This window comes from Procambarus clarkii, chromosome 73 (genome assembly GCF_040958095.1).
Source record: "Procambarus clarkii isolate CNS0578487 chromosome 73, FALCON_Pclarkii_2.0, whole genome shotgun sequence".
NCBI classification, from domain to species: domain Eukaryota; kingdom Metazoa; phylum Arthropoda; class Malacostraca; order Decapoda; family Cambaridae; genus Procambarus; species Procambarus clarkii.
Genome location: NC_091222.1, coordinates 580,557 through 594,191, shown reverse-complemented (window position 1 = coordinate 594,191; position 13,635 = coordinate 580,557).

Here is a 13,635-nt window from a genome sequence, read left to right as displayed (position 1 = left end):
TGACCAAACGCCGCTTTCAGTTCTTGGCATATGTTGGGTATAAAAAAGTCGTAATTTAGAACTGCGAATACGTGCAGAGAGCCAGAATTTGGCTCAAAATATGACTCAGGCCACGAAATTGGGATATTTGGGATATTTTGAAAACTGCAGGGGACTTTGTGCAAAATGTGACTCACTGCCGCTGTCAGTACTTGGCATATGTTGGGTATTAAAAATTCGGAATTTAAAACTGCGAAAACGTGCAGAGAGCCAGAATTTGGCTCCAAAATATGGCTTAGGCCTCGAATTTGGGAAGTTTGGGATATTTTGAAAATTGCAGGGGGGATTGGGACAAATGTGACCAAACGCCGCTTTCAGTAATTGGCATATGTTGGTTATAAAAAAGTCGCAATTTCAAACTCCGAAAACGTGCAGAGAGCCAGAATTTGGCTCCAAAATATGGCTCAGGTCTCGAAATTGGGATGTTTGGGATATTTTGAAAACTGCAGGGGGGTTTGGGACAAATGTGACCAAACGCCGCTTTCAGTACTTGGCATATGTTGGGTATGAAAAGTCGCAATTTCAAACTGCGAATACGTGCAGAGAGTCAGAATTTGGCTCGAAAATATGGCTCAGGCCTCGAAATTGGGATGTTTGGATTATTTTGAAAACTGCATTGGAGTTTGTGCAAAATGTGACTAACTGCCGCTTTCAGTACTTGGCATATGTTGGGTATAAAAAGTCGTATTTTCAAACAACAAATACGTGCAGAGAACCAGAATTTGGCTCCAAAATATGGCTCAGGCGTCAAAATTGGGATATTTAGGATATTTTGAAAACTGCAGTGGAGTTTGTGCAAAATGTGACTCAATGCCGCTTTCAGTACTTGGCATATGTTGGGTATAAAAAGTCATAATTTCAAACAGCAAATACGTGCAGAGAGCCAGAATTTGGCTCCAAAATATGGCTCAGGCCTCGAAATTGGGATATTTGGGATATTTCGAAAACTGCAGGGGGGTTTGGGACAAATGTGAATAAACGCTGTTTTCAGTACTTGGCATATGTTGGGTATAAAAAATCGTAATTTCAAACTGCGAATATGTGCAGAGAGCCAGAATTTGGCTCCAAAATATGACTCAGGCCTCGAAATTGGGATATTTGGGATATTTTGAAAACTGCAGGGGAGATTGGGACTAATGTGACCAAAAGCCGCTCTTTGTTCTTGGCGTATGTTGGATATAAAAAGTCGTAATTTCAAACTGCGAATATGTGCAGAGAGCCAGAATTTGGCTCCAAAATATGGCTCAGGCCTCGAAATCGGGATATTTGGGATATTTTGAAAACTGCAGTTGAGTTTGTGCAAAATTTGACACACTGCCGCTTTCAGTATTTGGCATATGTTGGGTATAAAAAATTTGTAATTTCAAACAGCGAATACGTGCAGAGAGCCAAAATTTGACTCCAAAATATGGCTCAGGCCTCGAAATTGGGATGTTTGGGATATTTTGAAAACTGCAGGATAGTTTGTGCAAAATGTGAAACACTGCCGCTTTCAGTACTTGGCATATGTTGGGTATAAAAATTCGTAATATCAAACTGCGAATACGTACAGAGAGCCAGAATTGGGCTCCAAAATATGGCTCAGGCCTCGAAATTGGGATGTTTGGATTATTTCGAGAACTGCATTGGAGTTTGTGCAAAATGTGACTCACTGCCGCTTTCAGTACTTAACATATGTTGGGTATAAAAAAGTTGTAATTTCAAACAGCGAATAAGTGCAGAGAGCCAAAATTTGACTCCAAAATATAGCTCAGGCCTCGAAATCGGGATGTTTGGGATATTTGGAAAATTGAAGGGAGGATTGGGACAAATGTGACCAAACGCCGCTTTCAGTACTTGGCATATGTTGGGTATGAAAATTCGCAATTTCAAACTCCGAATACGTGCAGCGAGCCTGAATTTGGTTACAAAATATCGCTCAGGCCTCGAAATTGGGATGTTTGGAATATTTCGAAAATTGCAGGGTGGATTGGGACAAATGTGACCAAACGCCGCTTTCAGTTCTTGGCATATGTTGGGTATAAAAAAGTCGTAATTTAGAACTGCGAATACGTGCAGAGAGCCAGAATTTGGCTCAAAAATATGACTCAGGCCACGAAATTGGGATATTTGGGATATTTTGAAAACTGCAGGGGACTTTGTGCAAAATGTGACTCACTGCCGCTGTCAGTACTTGGCATATGTTGGGTATAAAAAATTCGGAATTTAAAACTGCGAATACGTGCAGAGAGCCAGAATTTGGCTCCAAAATATGGCTTAGGCCTCGAATTTGGGTTGTTTGGGATATTTTGAAAATTGCAGGGGGGATTGGGACAAATGTGACCAAACGCCGCTTTCAGTACTTGGCATATGTTGGTTATAAAAAAGTCGCAATTTCAAACTGCGAAAACGTGCAGAGAGCCAGAATTTGGCTCCAAAATATGGCTCAGGCCTCGAAATTGGGATGTTTGGGATATTTTGAAAACTGCAGGGGGGTTTGGGACAAATGTGACCAAACGCAGCTTTCAGTACTTGGCATATGTTGGGTATGAAAAGTCGCAATTTCAAACTGCGAATACGTGCAGAGAGTCAGAATTTGGCTCGAAAATATGGCTCAGGCCTCGAAATTGGGATGTTTGGATTATTTTGAAAACTGCATTGGAGTTTGTGCAAAATGTGACTAACTGCCGCTTTCAGTACTTGGCATATGTTGGGTATAAAAAGTCGTATTTTCAAACAACAAATACGTGCAGAGAACCAGAATTTGGCTCCAAAATATGGCTCAGGCCTCAAAATTGGGATATTTAGGATATTTTGAAAACTGCAGTGGAGTTTGTGCAAAATGTGACTCAATGCCGCTTTCAGTACTTGGCATATGTTGGGTATAAAAAGTCATAATTTCAAACAGCAAATACGTGCAGAGAGCCAGAATTTGGCTCCAAAATATGGCTCAGGCCTCGAAATTGGGATATTTGGGATATTTCGAAAACTGCAGGGGGGTTTGGGACAAATGTGAATAAACGCTGTTTTCAGTACTTGGCATATGTTGGGTATAAAAAATCGTAATTTCAAACTGCGATTATGTGCAGAGAGCCAGAATTTGGCTCCAAAATATGACTCAGGCCTCGAAATTGGGATATTTGGAATATTTTGAAAACTGCAGGGGAGATTGGGACAAATGTGACCAAAAGCCGCTCTTAGTACTTGGCGTATGTTGGATATAAAAAGTCGTAATTTCAAACTGCGAATATGTGCAGAGAGCCAGAATTTGGCTCCAAAATATGGCTCAGGCCTCGAAATCGGGATATTTGGCATATTTTGAAAACTGCAGTGGAGTTTGTGCAAAATGTGACACACTGCCGCTTTCAGTACTTGGCATATGTTGGGTATAAAAAAGTTGTAATTTCAAACAGCGAATACGTGCAGAGAGCCAAAATTTGACTCCAAAATATGGCTCAGGCCTCGAAATCGGGATGTTTGGGATATTTTGAAAATTGCAGGGAGGATTGGGACAAATGTGATCAAACGCCGCTTTCAGTACTTGGCATATTTTGGGTATAAAAAAGTTTTAATTTCAAACTGCGAATACGTGCAGAGAGCCAAAATTTGGCTCCAAAATATGGCTCAGGCCTCGAAATTGGGATGTTTGGGATATTTTGAAAACTGCAGGATAGTTTGTGCAAAATGTGAAACACTGCCGCTTTCAGTACTTGGCATATGTTGGGTATAAAAATTCGTAATATCAAACTGCGAATACGTACAGAGAGCCAGAATTTGGCTCCAAAATATGGCTCAGGCCTCGAAATTGGGATGTTTGGGATATTTCGAAAATTGCAGGGGGGATTGGGACAAATGTGACCAAACGCCGCTTTCAGTTCTTGGCATATGTTGGGTATAAAAAAGTCGTAATTTAGAACTGCGAATACGTGCAGAGAGCCAGAATTTGGCTCAAAATATGACTCAGGCCACGAAATTGGGATATTTGGGATATTTTGAAAACTGCAGGGGACTTTGTGCAAAATGTGACTCACTGCCGCTGTCAGTACTTGGCATATGTTGGGTATTAAAAATTCGGAATTTAAAACTGCGAATACGTGCAGAGAGCCAGAATTTGGCTCCAAAATATGGCTTAGGCCTCGAATTGGGGAAGTTTGGGATATTTTGAAAATTGCAGGGGGGATTGGGACAAATGTGACCAAACGCCGCTTTCAGTAATTGGCATATGTTGGTTATAAAAAAGTCGCAATTTCAAACTGCGAAAACGTGCAGAGAGCCAGAATTTGGCTCCAAAATATGGCTCAGGCCTCGAAATTGGGATGTTTGGGATATTTTGAAAACTGCAGGGGGGTTTGGGACAAATGTGACCAAACGCCGCTTTCAGTACTTGGCATATGTTGGGTATGAAAAGTCGCAATTTCAAACTGCGAATACGTGCAGAGAGTCAGAATTTGGCTCGAAAATATGGCTCAGGCCTCGAAATTGGGATGTTTGGATTATTTTGAAAACTGCATTGGAGTTTGTGCAAAATGTGACTAACTGCCGCTTTCAGTACTTGGCATATGTTGGGTATAAAAAGTCGTATTTTCAAACAACAAATACGTGCAGAGAACCAGAATTTGGCTCCAAAATATGGCTCTGGCGTCAAAATTGGGATATTTAGGATATTTTGAAAACTGCAGTGGAGTTTGTGCAAAATGTGACTCAATGCCGCTTTCAGTACTTGGCATATGTTGGGTATAAAAAGTCATAATTTCAAACAGCAAATACGTGCAGAGAGCCAGAATTTGGCTCCAAAATATGGCTCAGGCCTCGAAATTGGGATATTTGGGATATTTCGAAAACTGCAGGGGGGTTTGGGACAAATGTGAATAAACGCTGTTTTCAGTACTTGGCATATGTTGGGTATAAAAAATCGTAATTTCAAACTGCGAATATGTGCAGAGAGCCAGAATTTGGCTCCAAAATATGACTCAGGCCTCGAAATTGGGATATTTGGGATATTTTGAAAACTGCAGGGGAGATTGGGACAAATGTGACCAAAAGCCGCTCTTTGTTCTTGGCGTATGTTGGATATAAAAAGTCGTAATTTCAAACTGCGAATATGTGCAGAGAGCCAGAATTTGGCTCCAAAATATGGCTCAGGCCTCGAAATCGGGATATTTGGGATATTTTGAAAACTGCAGTTGAGTTTGTGCAAAATTTGACACACTGCCGCTTTCAGTATTTGGCATATGTTGGGTATAAAAAAGTTGTAATTTCAAACAGCGAATACGTGCAGAGAGCCAAAATTTGACTCCAAAATATGGCTCAGGCCTCGAAATTGGGATGTTTGGGATATTTTGAAAACTGCAGGATAGTTTGTGCAAAATGTGAAACACTGCCGCTTTCAGTACTTGGCATATGTTGGGTATAAAAATTCGTAATATCAAACTGCGAATACGTACAGAGAGCCAGAATTGGGCTCCAAAATATGGCTCAGGCCTCGAAATTGGGATGTTTGGATTATTTCGAGAACTGCATTGGAGTTTGTGCAAAATGTGACTCACTGCCGCTTTCAGTACTTAACATATGTTGGGTATAAAAAAGTTGTAATTTCAAACAGCGAATAAGTGCAGAGAGCCAAAATTTGACTCCAAAATATAGCTCAGGCCTCGAAATCGGGATGTTTGGGATATTTGGAAAATTGAAGGGAGGATTGGGACAAATGTGACCAAACGCCGCTTTCAGTACTAGGCATATGTTGGGTATGAAAATTCGCAATTTCAAACTCCGAATACGTGCAGCGAGCCTGAATTTGGTTACAAAATATCGCTCAGGCCTCGAAATTGGGATGTTTGGAATATTTCGAAAATTGCAGGGGGGATTGGGACAAATGTGACCAAACGCCGCTTTCAGTTCTTGGCATATGTTGGGTATAAAAAAGTCGTAATTTAGAACTGCGAATACGTGCAGAGAGCCAGAATTTGGCTCAAAAATATGACTCAGGCCACGAAATTGGGATATTTGGGATATTTTGAAAACTGCAGGGGACTTTGTGCAAAATGTGACTCACTGCCGCTGTCAGTACTTGGCATATGTTGGGTATAAAAAATTCGGAATTTAAAACTGCGAATACGTGCAGAGAGCCAGAATTTGGCTCCAAAATATGGCTTAGGCCTCGAATTTGGGTTGTTTGGGATATTTTGAAAATTGCAGGGGGGATTGGGACAAATGTGACCAAACGCCGCTTTCAGTACTTGGCATATGTTGGTTATAAAAAAGTCGCAATTTCAAACTGCGAAAACGTGCAGAGAGCCAGAATTTGGCTCCAAAATATGGCTCAGGCCTCGAAATTGGGATGTTTGGGATATTTTGAAAACTGCAGGGGGGTTTGGGACAAATGTGACCAAACGCAGCTTTCAGTACTTGGCATATGTTGGGTATGAAAAGTCGCAATTTCAAACTGCGAATACGTGCAGAGAGTCAGAATTTGGCTCGAAAATATGGCTCAGGCCTCGAAATTGGGATGTTTGGATTATTTTGAAAACTGCATTGGAGTTTGTGCAAAATGTGACTAACTGCCGCTTTCAGTACTTGGCATATGTTGGGTATAAAAAGTCGTATTTTCAAACAACAAATACGTGCAGAGAGCCAGAATTTGGCTCCAAAATATGGCTCAGGCCTCGAAATTGGGATATTTGGGATATTTCGAAAACTGCAGGGGGGTTTGGGACAAACGTGAATAAACGCTGTTTTCAGTACTTGGCATATGTTGGGTATAAAAAATCGTAATTTCAAACTGCGAATATGTGCAGAGAGCCAGAATTTGGCTCCAAAATATGACTCAGGCCTCGAAATTGGGATATTTGGGATATTTTGAAAAGTGCAGGGGAGATTGGGACAAATGTGACCAAAAGCCGCTCTTAGTACTTGGCGTATGTTGGATATAAAAAGTCGTAATTTCAAACTGCGAATATGTGCAGAGAGCCAGAATTTGGCTCCAAAATATGGCTCAGGCCTCGAAATCGGGATATTTGGGATATTTTGAAAACTGCAGTGGAGTTTGTTCAAAATGTGACACACTGCCGCTTTCAGTACTTGGCATATGTTGGGTATAAAAAAGTTGTAATTTCAAACAGCGAATACGTGCAGAGAGCCAAAATTTTACTCCAAAATATGGCTCAGGCCTCGAAATCGGGATGTTTGGGATATTTTGAAAATTGCAGGGAGGATTGGGACAAATGTGATCAAACGCCGCTTTCAGTACTTGGCATATTTTGGGTATAAAAAAGTTTTAATTTCAAACTGCGAATACGTGCAGAGAGCCAAAATTTGGCTCCAAAATATGGCTCAGGCCTCGAAATTGGGATGTTTGGGATATTTTGAAAACTGCAGGATAGTTTGTGCAAAATGTGAAACACTGCCGCTTTCAGTACTTGGCATATGTTGGGTATAAAAATTCGTAATATCAAACTGCGAATACGTACAGAGAGCCAGAATTTGGCTCTAAAAAATAGGGCTCAGGCCTCGAAATTGGGATGTTTGGATTATTTCGAGAACTGCATTGGAGTTTGTGCAAAATGTGACTCACTGCCGCTTTCAGTACTTAACATATGTTGGGTATAAAAAAGTTGTAATTTCAAACAGCGAATACGTGCAGAGAGCCAAAATTTGACTCCAAAATATAGCTAAGGCCTCGAAATCGGGATGTTTGGGATATTTGGAAAATTGCAGGGAGGATTGGGACAAATGTGACCAAACGCCGCTTTCAGTACTTGGCATATGTTGGGTATGAAAATTGGCAATTTCAAACTGCGAATACGTGCAGCGAACCTGAATTTGGTTACAAAATATGGCTGAGGCCTCGAAATTGGGATGTTTGGAATATTTCGAAAATTGCAGGGGGGATTGGGACAAATGTTACCAAACGCCGCTTTCAGTTCTTGGCATATGTTGGGTATAAAAAAGTCGTAATTTAGAACTGCGAATACGTGCAGAGAGCCAGAATTTGGCTCAAAAATATGACTCAGGCCACGAAATTGGGATATTTGGGATATTTTGAAAACTGCAGGGGACTTTGTGCAAAATGTGACTCACTGCCGCTGTCAGTACTTGGCATATGTTGGGTATAAAAAATTCGGAAATTAAAACTGCGAATACGTGCAGAGAGCCAGAATTTGGCTCCAAAATATGGCTTAGGCCTCGAATTTGGGATGTTTGGGATATTTTGAAAATTGCAGGGGGGATTGGGACAAATGTGACCAAACGCCGCTTTCAGTACTTGGCATATGTTGGTTATAAAAAAGTCGCAATTTCAAACTGCGAAAACGTGCAGAGAGCCAGAATTTGGCTCCAAAATATGGCTCAGGCCTCGAAATTGGGATGTTTGGGATATTTTGAAAACTGCAGGGGGGTTTGGGACAAATGTGACCAAACGCCGCTTTCAGTACTTGGCATATGTTGGGTATGAAAAGTCGCAATTTCAAACTGCGAATACGTGCAGAGAGTCATAATTTGGCTCGAAAATATGGCTCAGGCCTCGAAATTGGGATGTTTGGATTATTTTGAAAACTGCATTGGAGTTTGTGCAAAATGTGACTAACTGCCGCTTTCAGTACTTGGCATATGTTGGGTATAAAAAGTCGTATTTTCAAACAACAAATACGTGCAGAGAGCCAGAATTTGGCTCCAAAATATGACTTTGGCCTCGAAAATGGGATATTTGGGATATTTCGAAAACTGCAGGTGAGTTTGTGCAAAATGTGAATCACTGCCGCTTTCAGGACTCGATATATGTTGGGTATAAAATGTCGTTATTTCAAACTGCAAATACGTGCATAGAGCCAGAATTTGCCTCCAAAACATGGCTCAGGCCTCGAAATTGGGATGTTTGGGATATTTTGAAAACTGCAGGGGGGTTTGGGACAAATGTGACCAAACGCCGCTTTCAGTACTTGGCATATGTTGGGTATGAAAAGTCGCAATTTCAAACTGCGAATACGTGCAGCGAGCCTGAATTTGGCTACAAAATGTGGCTCAGGCCTCGAAATTGGGATGTTTGGAATATTTTGTAAACTGCAGGGAGGTTTGGGACAAATGTGACCAAACGCCACTTTCAGTACTTGGCATATGTTGGGTATAAAAAAGTCGTAATTTCAAACTGCGAATACGTGCAGAGAGTCAGAATTTGGCTCGAAAATATGGCTCAGGCCTCGAAATTGGGATGTTTGGATTATTTTGAAAACTGCATTGGAGTTTGTGCAAAATGTGACTAACTTCCGCTTTCAGTACTTGGCATATGTTGGGTATAAAAAGTCGTAATTTCAAACAGCAAATACGTGCAGAGAACCAGAATTTGGCTCCAAAATATGGCTCAGGCCTCAAAATTGGGATATTTAGGATATTTTGAAAACTGCAGTGGAGTTTGTGCAAAATGTGACTCAAAGCCGCTTTCAGTACTTGGCATATGTTGGGTATAAAAAGTCATAATTTCAAACAGCAAATACGTGCAGAGAGCCAGAATTTGGCTCCAAAATATGGCTCAGGCCTCGAAATTGGGATGTTTGGGATATTTCGAAAATTGCAGGGGGGATTGGGACAAATGTGACCAAACGCCGCTTTCAGTTCTTGGCATATGTTGGGTATAAAAAAGTCGTAATTTAGAACTGCGAATACGTGCAGAGAGCCAGAATTTGGCTCAAAAATATGACTCAGGCCACGAAATTGGGATATTTGGGATATTTTGAAAACTGCAGTGGACTTTGTGCAAAATGTGACTCACTGCCGCTGTCAGTACTTGGCATATGTTGGGTATAAAAAATTCGGAATTTAAAACTGCGAATACGTGCAGAGAGCCAGAATTTGGCTCCAAAATATGGCTTAGGCCTCGAATTTGGGATGTTTGGGATATTTTGAAAATTGCAGGGGGGATTGGGACAAATGTGACCAAACGCCGCTTTCAGTACTTTACCTATGTTGGTTATAAAAAAGTCGCAATTTCAAACTGCGAAAACGTGCAGAGAGCCAGAATTTGGCTCCAAAATATGGCTCAGGCCTCGAAATTGGGATGTTTGGGATATTTTGAAAACTGCAGGGGGGTTTGGGACAAATGTGACCAAACGCCGCTTTCAGTACTTGGCATATGTTGGGTATGAAAAGTCGCAATTTCAAACTGCGAATACATGCAGAGAGTCAGAATTTGGCTCGAAAATATGGCTCAGGCCTCGAAATTGGGATGTTTGGATTATTTTGAAAACTGCATTGGAGTTTGTGCAAAATGTGACTAACTGCCGCTTTCAGTACTTGGCATATGTTGGGTATAAAAAGTCGTATTTTCAAACAACAAATACGTGCAGAGAACCAGAATTTGGCTCCAAAATATGGCTCAGGCCTCAAAATTGGGATATTTAGGATATTTTGAAAACTGCAGTGGAGTTTATGCAAAATGTGACTCAATGCCGCTTTTAGTACTTGGCATATGTTGGGTATAAAAAGTCATAATTTCAAACAGCAAATACGTGCAGAGAGCCAGAATTTGGCTCCAAAATATGGCTCAGGCCTCGAAATCGGGATATTTGGGATATTTTGAAAACTGCATTGGAGTTTGTGCAAAATGTGACTCACTGCCGCTTTCAGTACTTGGCATATGTTGTGTATAAAAAAGTTGTAATTTCAAACAGCGAATACGTGCAGAGAGCCAAAATTTGACTCCAAAATATGGCTCAGGCCCCGAAATCGGGATGTTTGGGATATTTTGAAAATTGCAGGGAGGATTGGGACAAATGTGATCAAACGCCGCTTTCAGTACTTGGCATATTTTGGGTATAAAAAAGTTTTAATTTCAAACTGCGAATACGTGCAGAGAGCCAAAATTTGGCTCCAAAATATGGCTCAGGCCTCGAAATTGGGATGTTTGGGATATTTTGAAAACTGCAGGATAGTTTGTGCAAAATGTGAAACACTGCCGCTTTCAGTACTTGGCATATGTTGGGTATAAAAATTCGTAATATCAAACTGCGAATACGTACAGAGAGCCAGAATTTGGCTCCAAAATATGGCTCAGGCCTCGAAATTGGGATGTTTGGATTATTTCGAGAACTGCATTGGAGTTTGTGCAAAATGTGACTCACTGCCGCTTTCAGTACTTAACATATGTTGGGTATAAAAAAGTTGTAATTTCAAACAGCGAATACGTGCAGAGAGCCAAAATTTGACTCCAAAATATAGCTCAGGCCTCGAAATCGGTATGTTTGGGATATTTGGAAAATTGCAGGGAGGATTGGGACAAATGTGACCAAACGCTGCTTTCAGTACTTGGCATATGTTGGGTATAAAAAAGTTGTAATTTCAAACTGCGAATACGTGCAGACAGCCAAAATTTGGCTCCAAAATATGGCTCAGGCCTCGAAATTGGGATGTTTGGGATATTTTGAAAACTGCAGGAGAGTTTGTGCAAAATGTGAAACACTGCCGCTTTCAGTACTTGGCATATGTTGGGTATAAAAATTTGTAATATCAAACTGCGAATACGTACAGAGAGCAAGAATTTGGCTCCAAAATATGACTCTGGCCTCGAAATTGGGATGTTTGGGATATTTTGAAAACTGCAGGAGAGTTTGTGCAAAATGTGAAACACTGCCGCTTTCAGTACTTGGCATATGTTGGGTATAAAAAATCGTAATTTCAAACTTCGAATACTTGCAGAGAGCCAGAATTTGGCTCCAAAATATGGATCAGGCCTCGAAATTGGGATATTTGGGATATTTCGAAAATTGCAGGGGGGTTTGGGACAAATGTGAATAAACGCTGTTTTCAGTACTTGGCATATGTTGGGTATAAAAAATCGTAATTTCAAACTGCGAATACGTGCAGAGAGCCAGAATTTGGCTCCAAAATATGACTCACGCCTCGAAATTGGGATATTTGGGATATTTCGAAAACTGCAGGGGAGTTTGTGCAAAATGTGACTCACTGCCCCTTTCAGGACTTGATATATGTTGGGTATAAAAAGTCGTTATTTCAAACTGCAAATACGTGCAGAGAGCCAAAATTTGCCTCCAAAATATGGCTCAGGCCTCGAAATTGGGATGTTTGGGATGTTTTGAAAACTGCAGGGGGGTTTGGGACAAATTTGACCAAACGCCGCTTTCAGTACTTGGCATATGTTGGGTATGAAAAGTCGCAACTTCAAACTGCGAATACGTGCAGCGAGCCTGAATTTGGCTCCAAAATGTGGCTCAGGCCTCGAAATTGGGATGTTTGGAATATTTTGTAAACTGCAGGGAGGTTTGGGACAAATGTGACCAAACGCCACTTTCAGTACTTCGCATATGTTGGGTATAAAAAAGTCGTAATTTCAAACTGCGAATACATGCAGAGAGTCAGAATTTGGCTGGAAAATATGGCTCAGGCCTCGAAATTGGGATGTTTGGATTATTTTGAAAACTGCATTGGAGTTTGTGCAAAATGTGACTAACTGCCTCTTTCAGTACTTGGCATATGTTGGGTATAAAAAGTCGTAATTTCAAACAGCAAATACGTGCAGAGAACCAGAATTTGGCTCCAAAATATGGCTCAGGCCTCAAAATTGGGATATTTAGGATATTTTGAAAACTGCAGTGGAGTTTGTGATAAATGTGACTCAATGCCGCTTTCAGTACTTGGCATATGTTGGGTATAAAAAGTCGTAATTTCAAACAGCCAATACGTGCAGAGAGCCAGAATTTGGCTCCAAAATATGGCTCAGGCCTCGAAATTGGGATGTTTGGGATATTTCGAAAATTGCAGGGGGGATTGGGACAAATGTGACCAAACGCCGCTTTCAGTTCTTGGCATATGTTGGGTATAAAAAAGTCGTAATTTCAAACTGCGAATACGTGCAGAGAGCCAGAATTTGGCTCAAAAATATGACTCAGGCCACGAAATTGGGATATTTGGGATATTTTGAAAACTGCAGGGGACTTTGTGCAAAATGTGACTCACTGCCGCTGTCAGTACTTGGCATATGTTGGGTATAAAAAATTCGGAATTTAAAACTGCGAATACGTGCAGAGAGCCAGAATTTGGCTCCAAAATATGGCTTAGGCCTCGAATTTGGGATGTGTGGGATATTTTGAAAATTGCAGGGGGGATTGGGACAAATGTGACCAAACGCCGCTTTCAGTTCTTGGCATATGTTGGGTATAAAAAAGTCGTAATTTCAAACTGCGAATACGTGCAGAGAGCCAGAATTTGGCTCCAAAATATGACTCAGGCATCGAAATTGGGATATTTGGGATATTTCGAAAACTGCAGGGGAGTTTGTGCAAAATGTGACTCACTGCTGCTTTCAGGACTTGATATATGTTGGGTATAAAAAGTCGTTATTTCAAACTGCGAATACGTGCATAGAGCCAGAATTTGCCTCCAAAATATGGCTCAGGCCTCGAAATTGTGATGTTTGGGATATTTTGAAAACTGCAGGCGGGTTTGGGACAAATGTGACCAAACGCCGCTTTCAGTACTTGGCATATGATTGGTATGAAAAGTCACAATTTCAAACTGCGAATACGTGCAGCGAGCCTGAATTTGGCTCCAACATATGGCTCAGGCCTCGAAATTGGGATGTTTGGAATATTTTGAAAACTGCAGTGAGGTTTG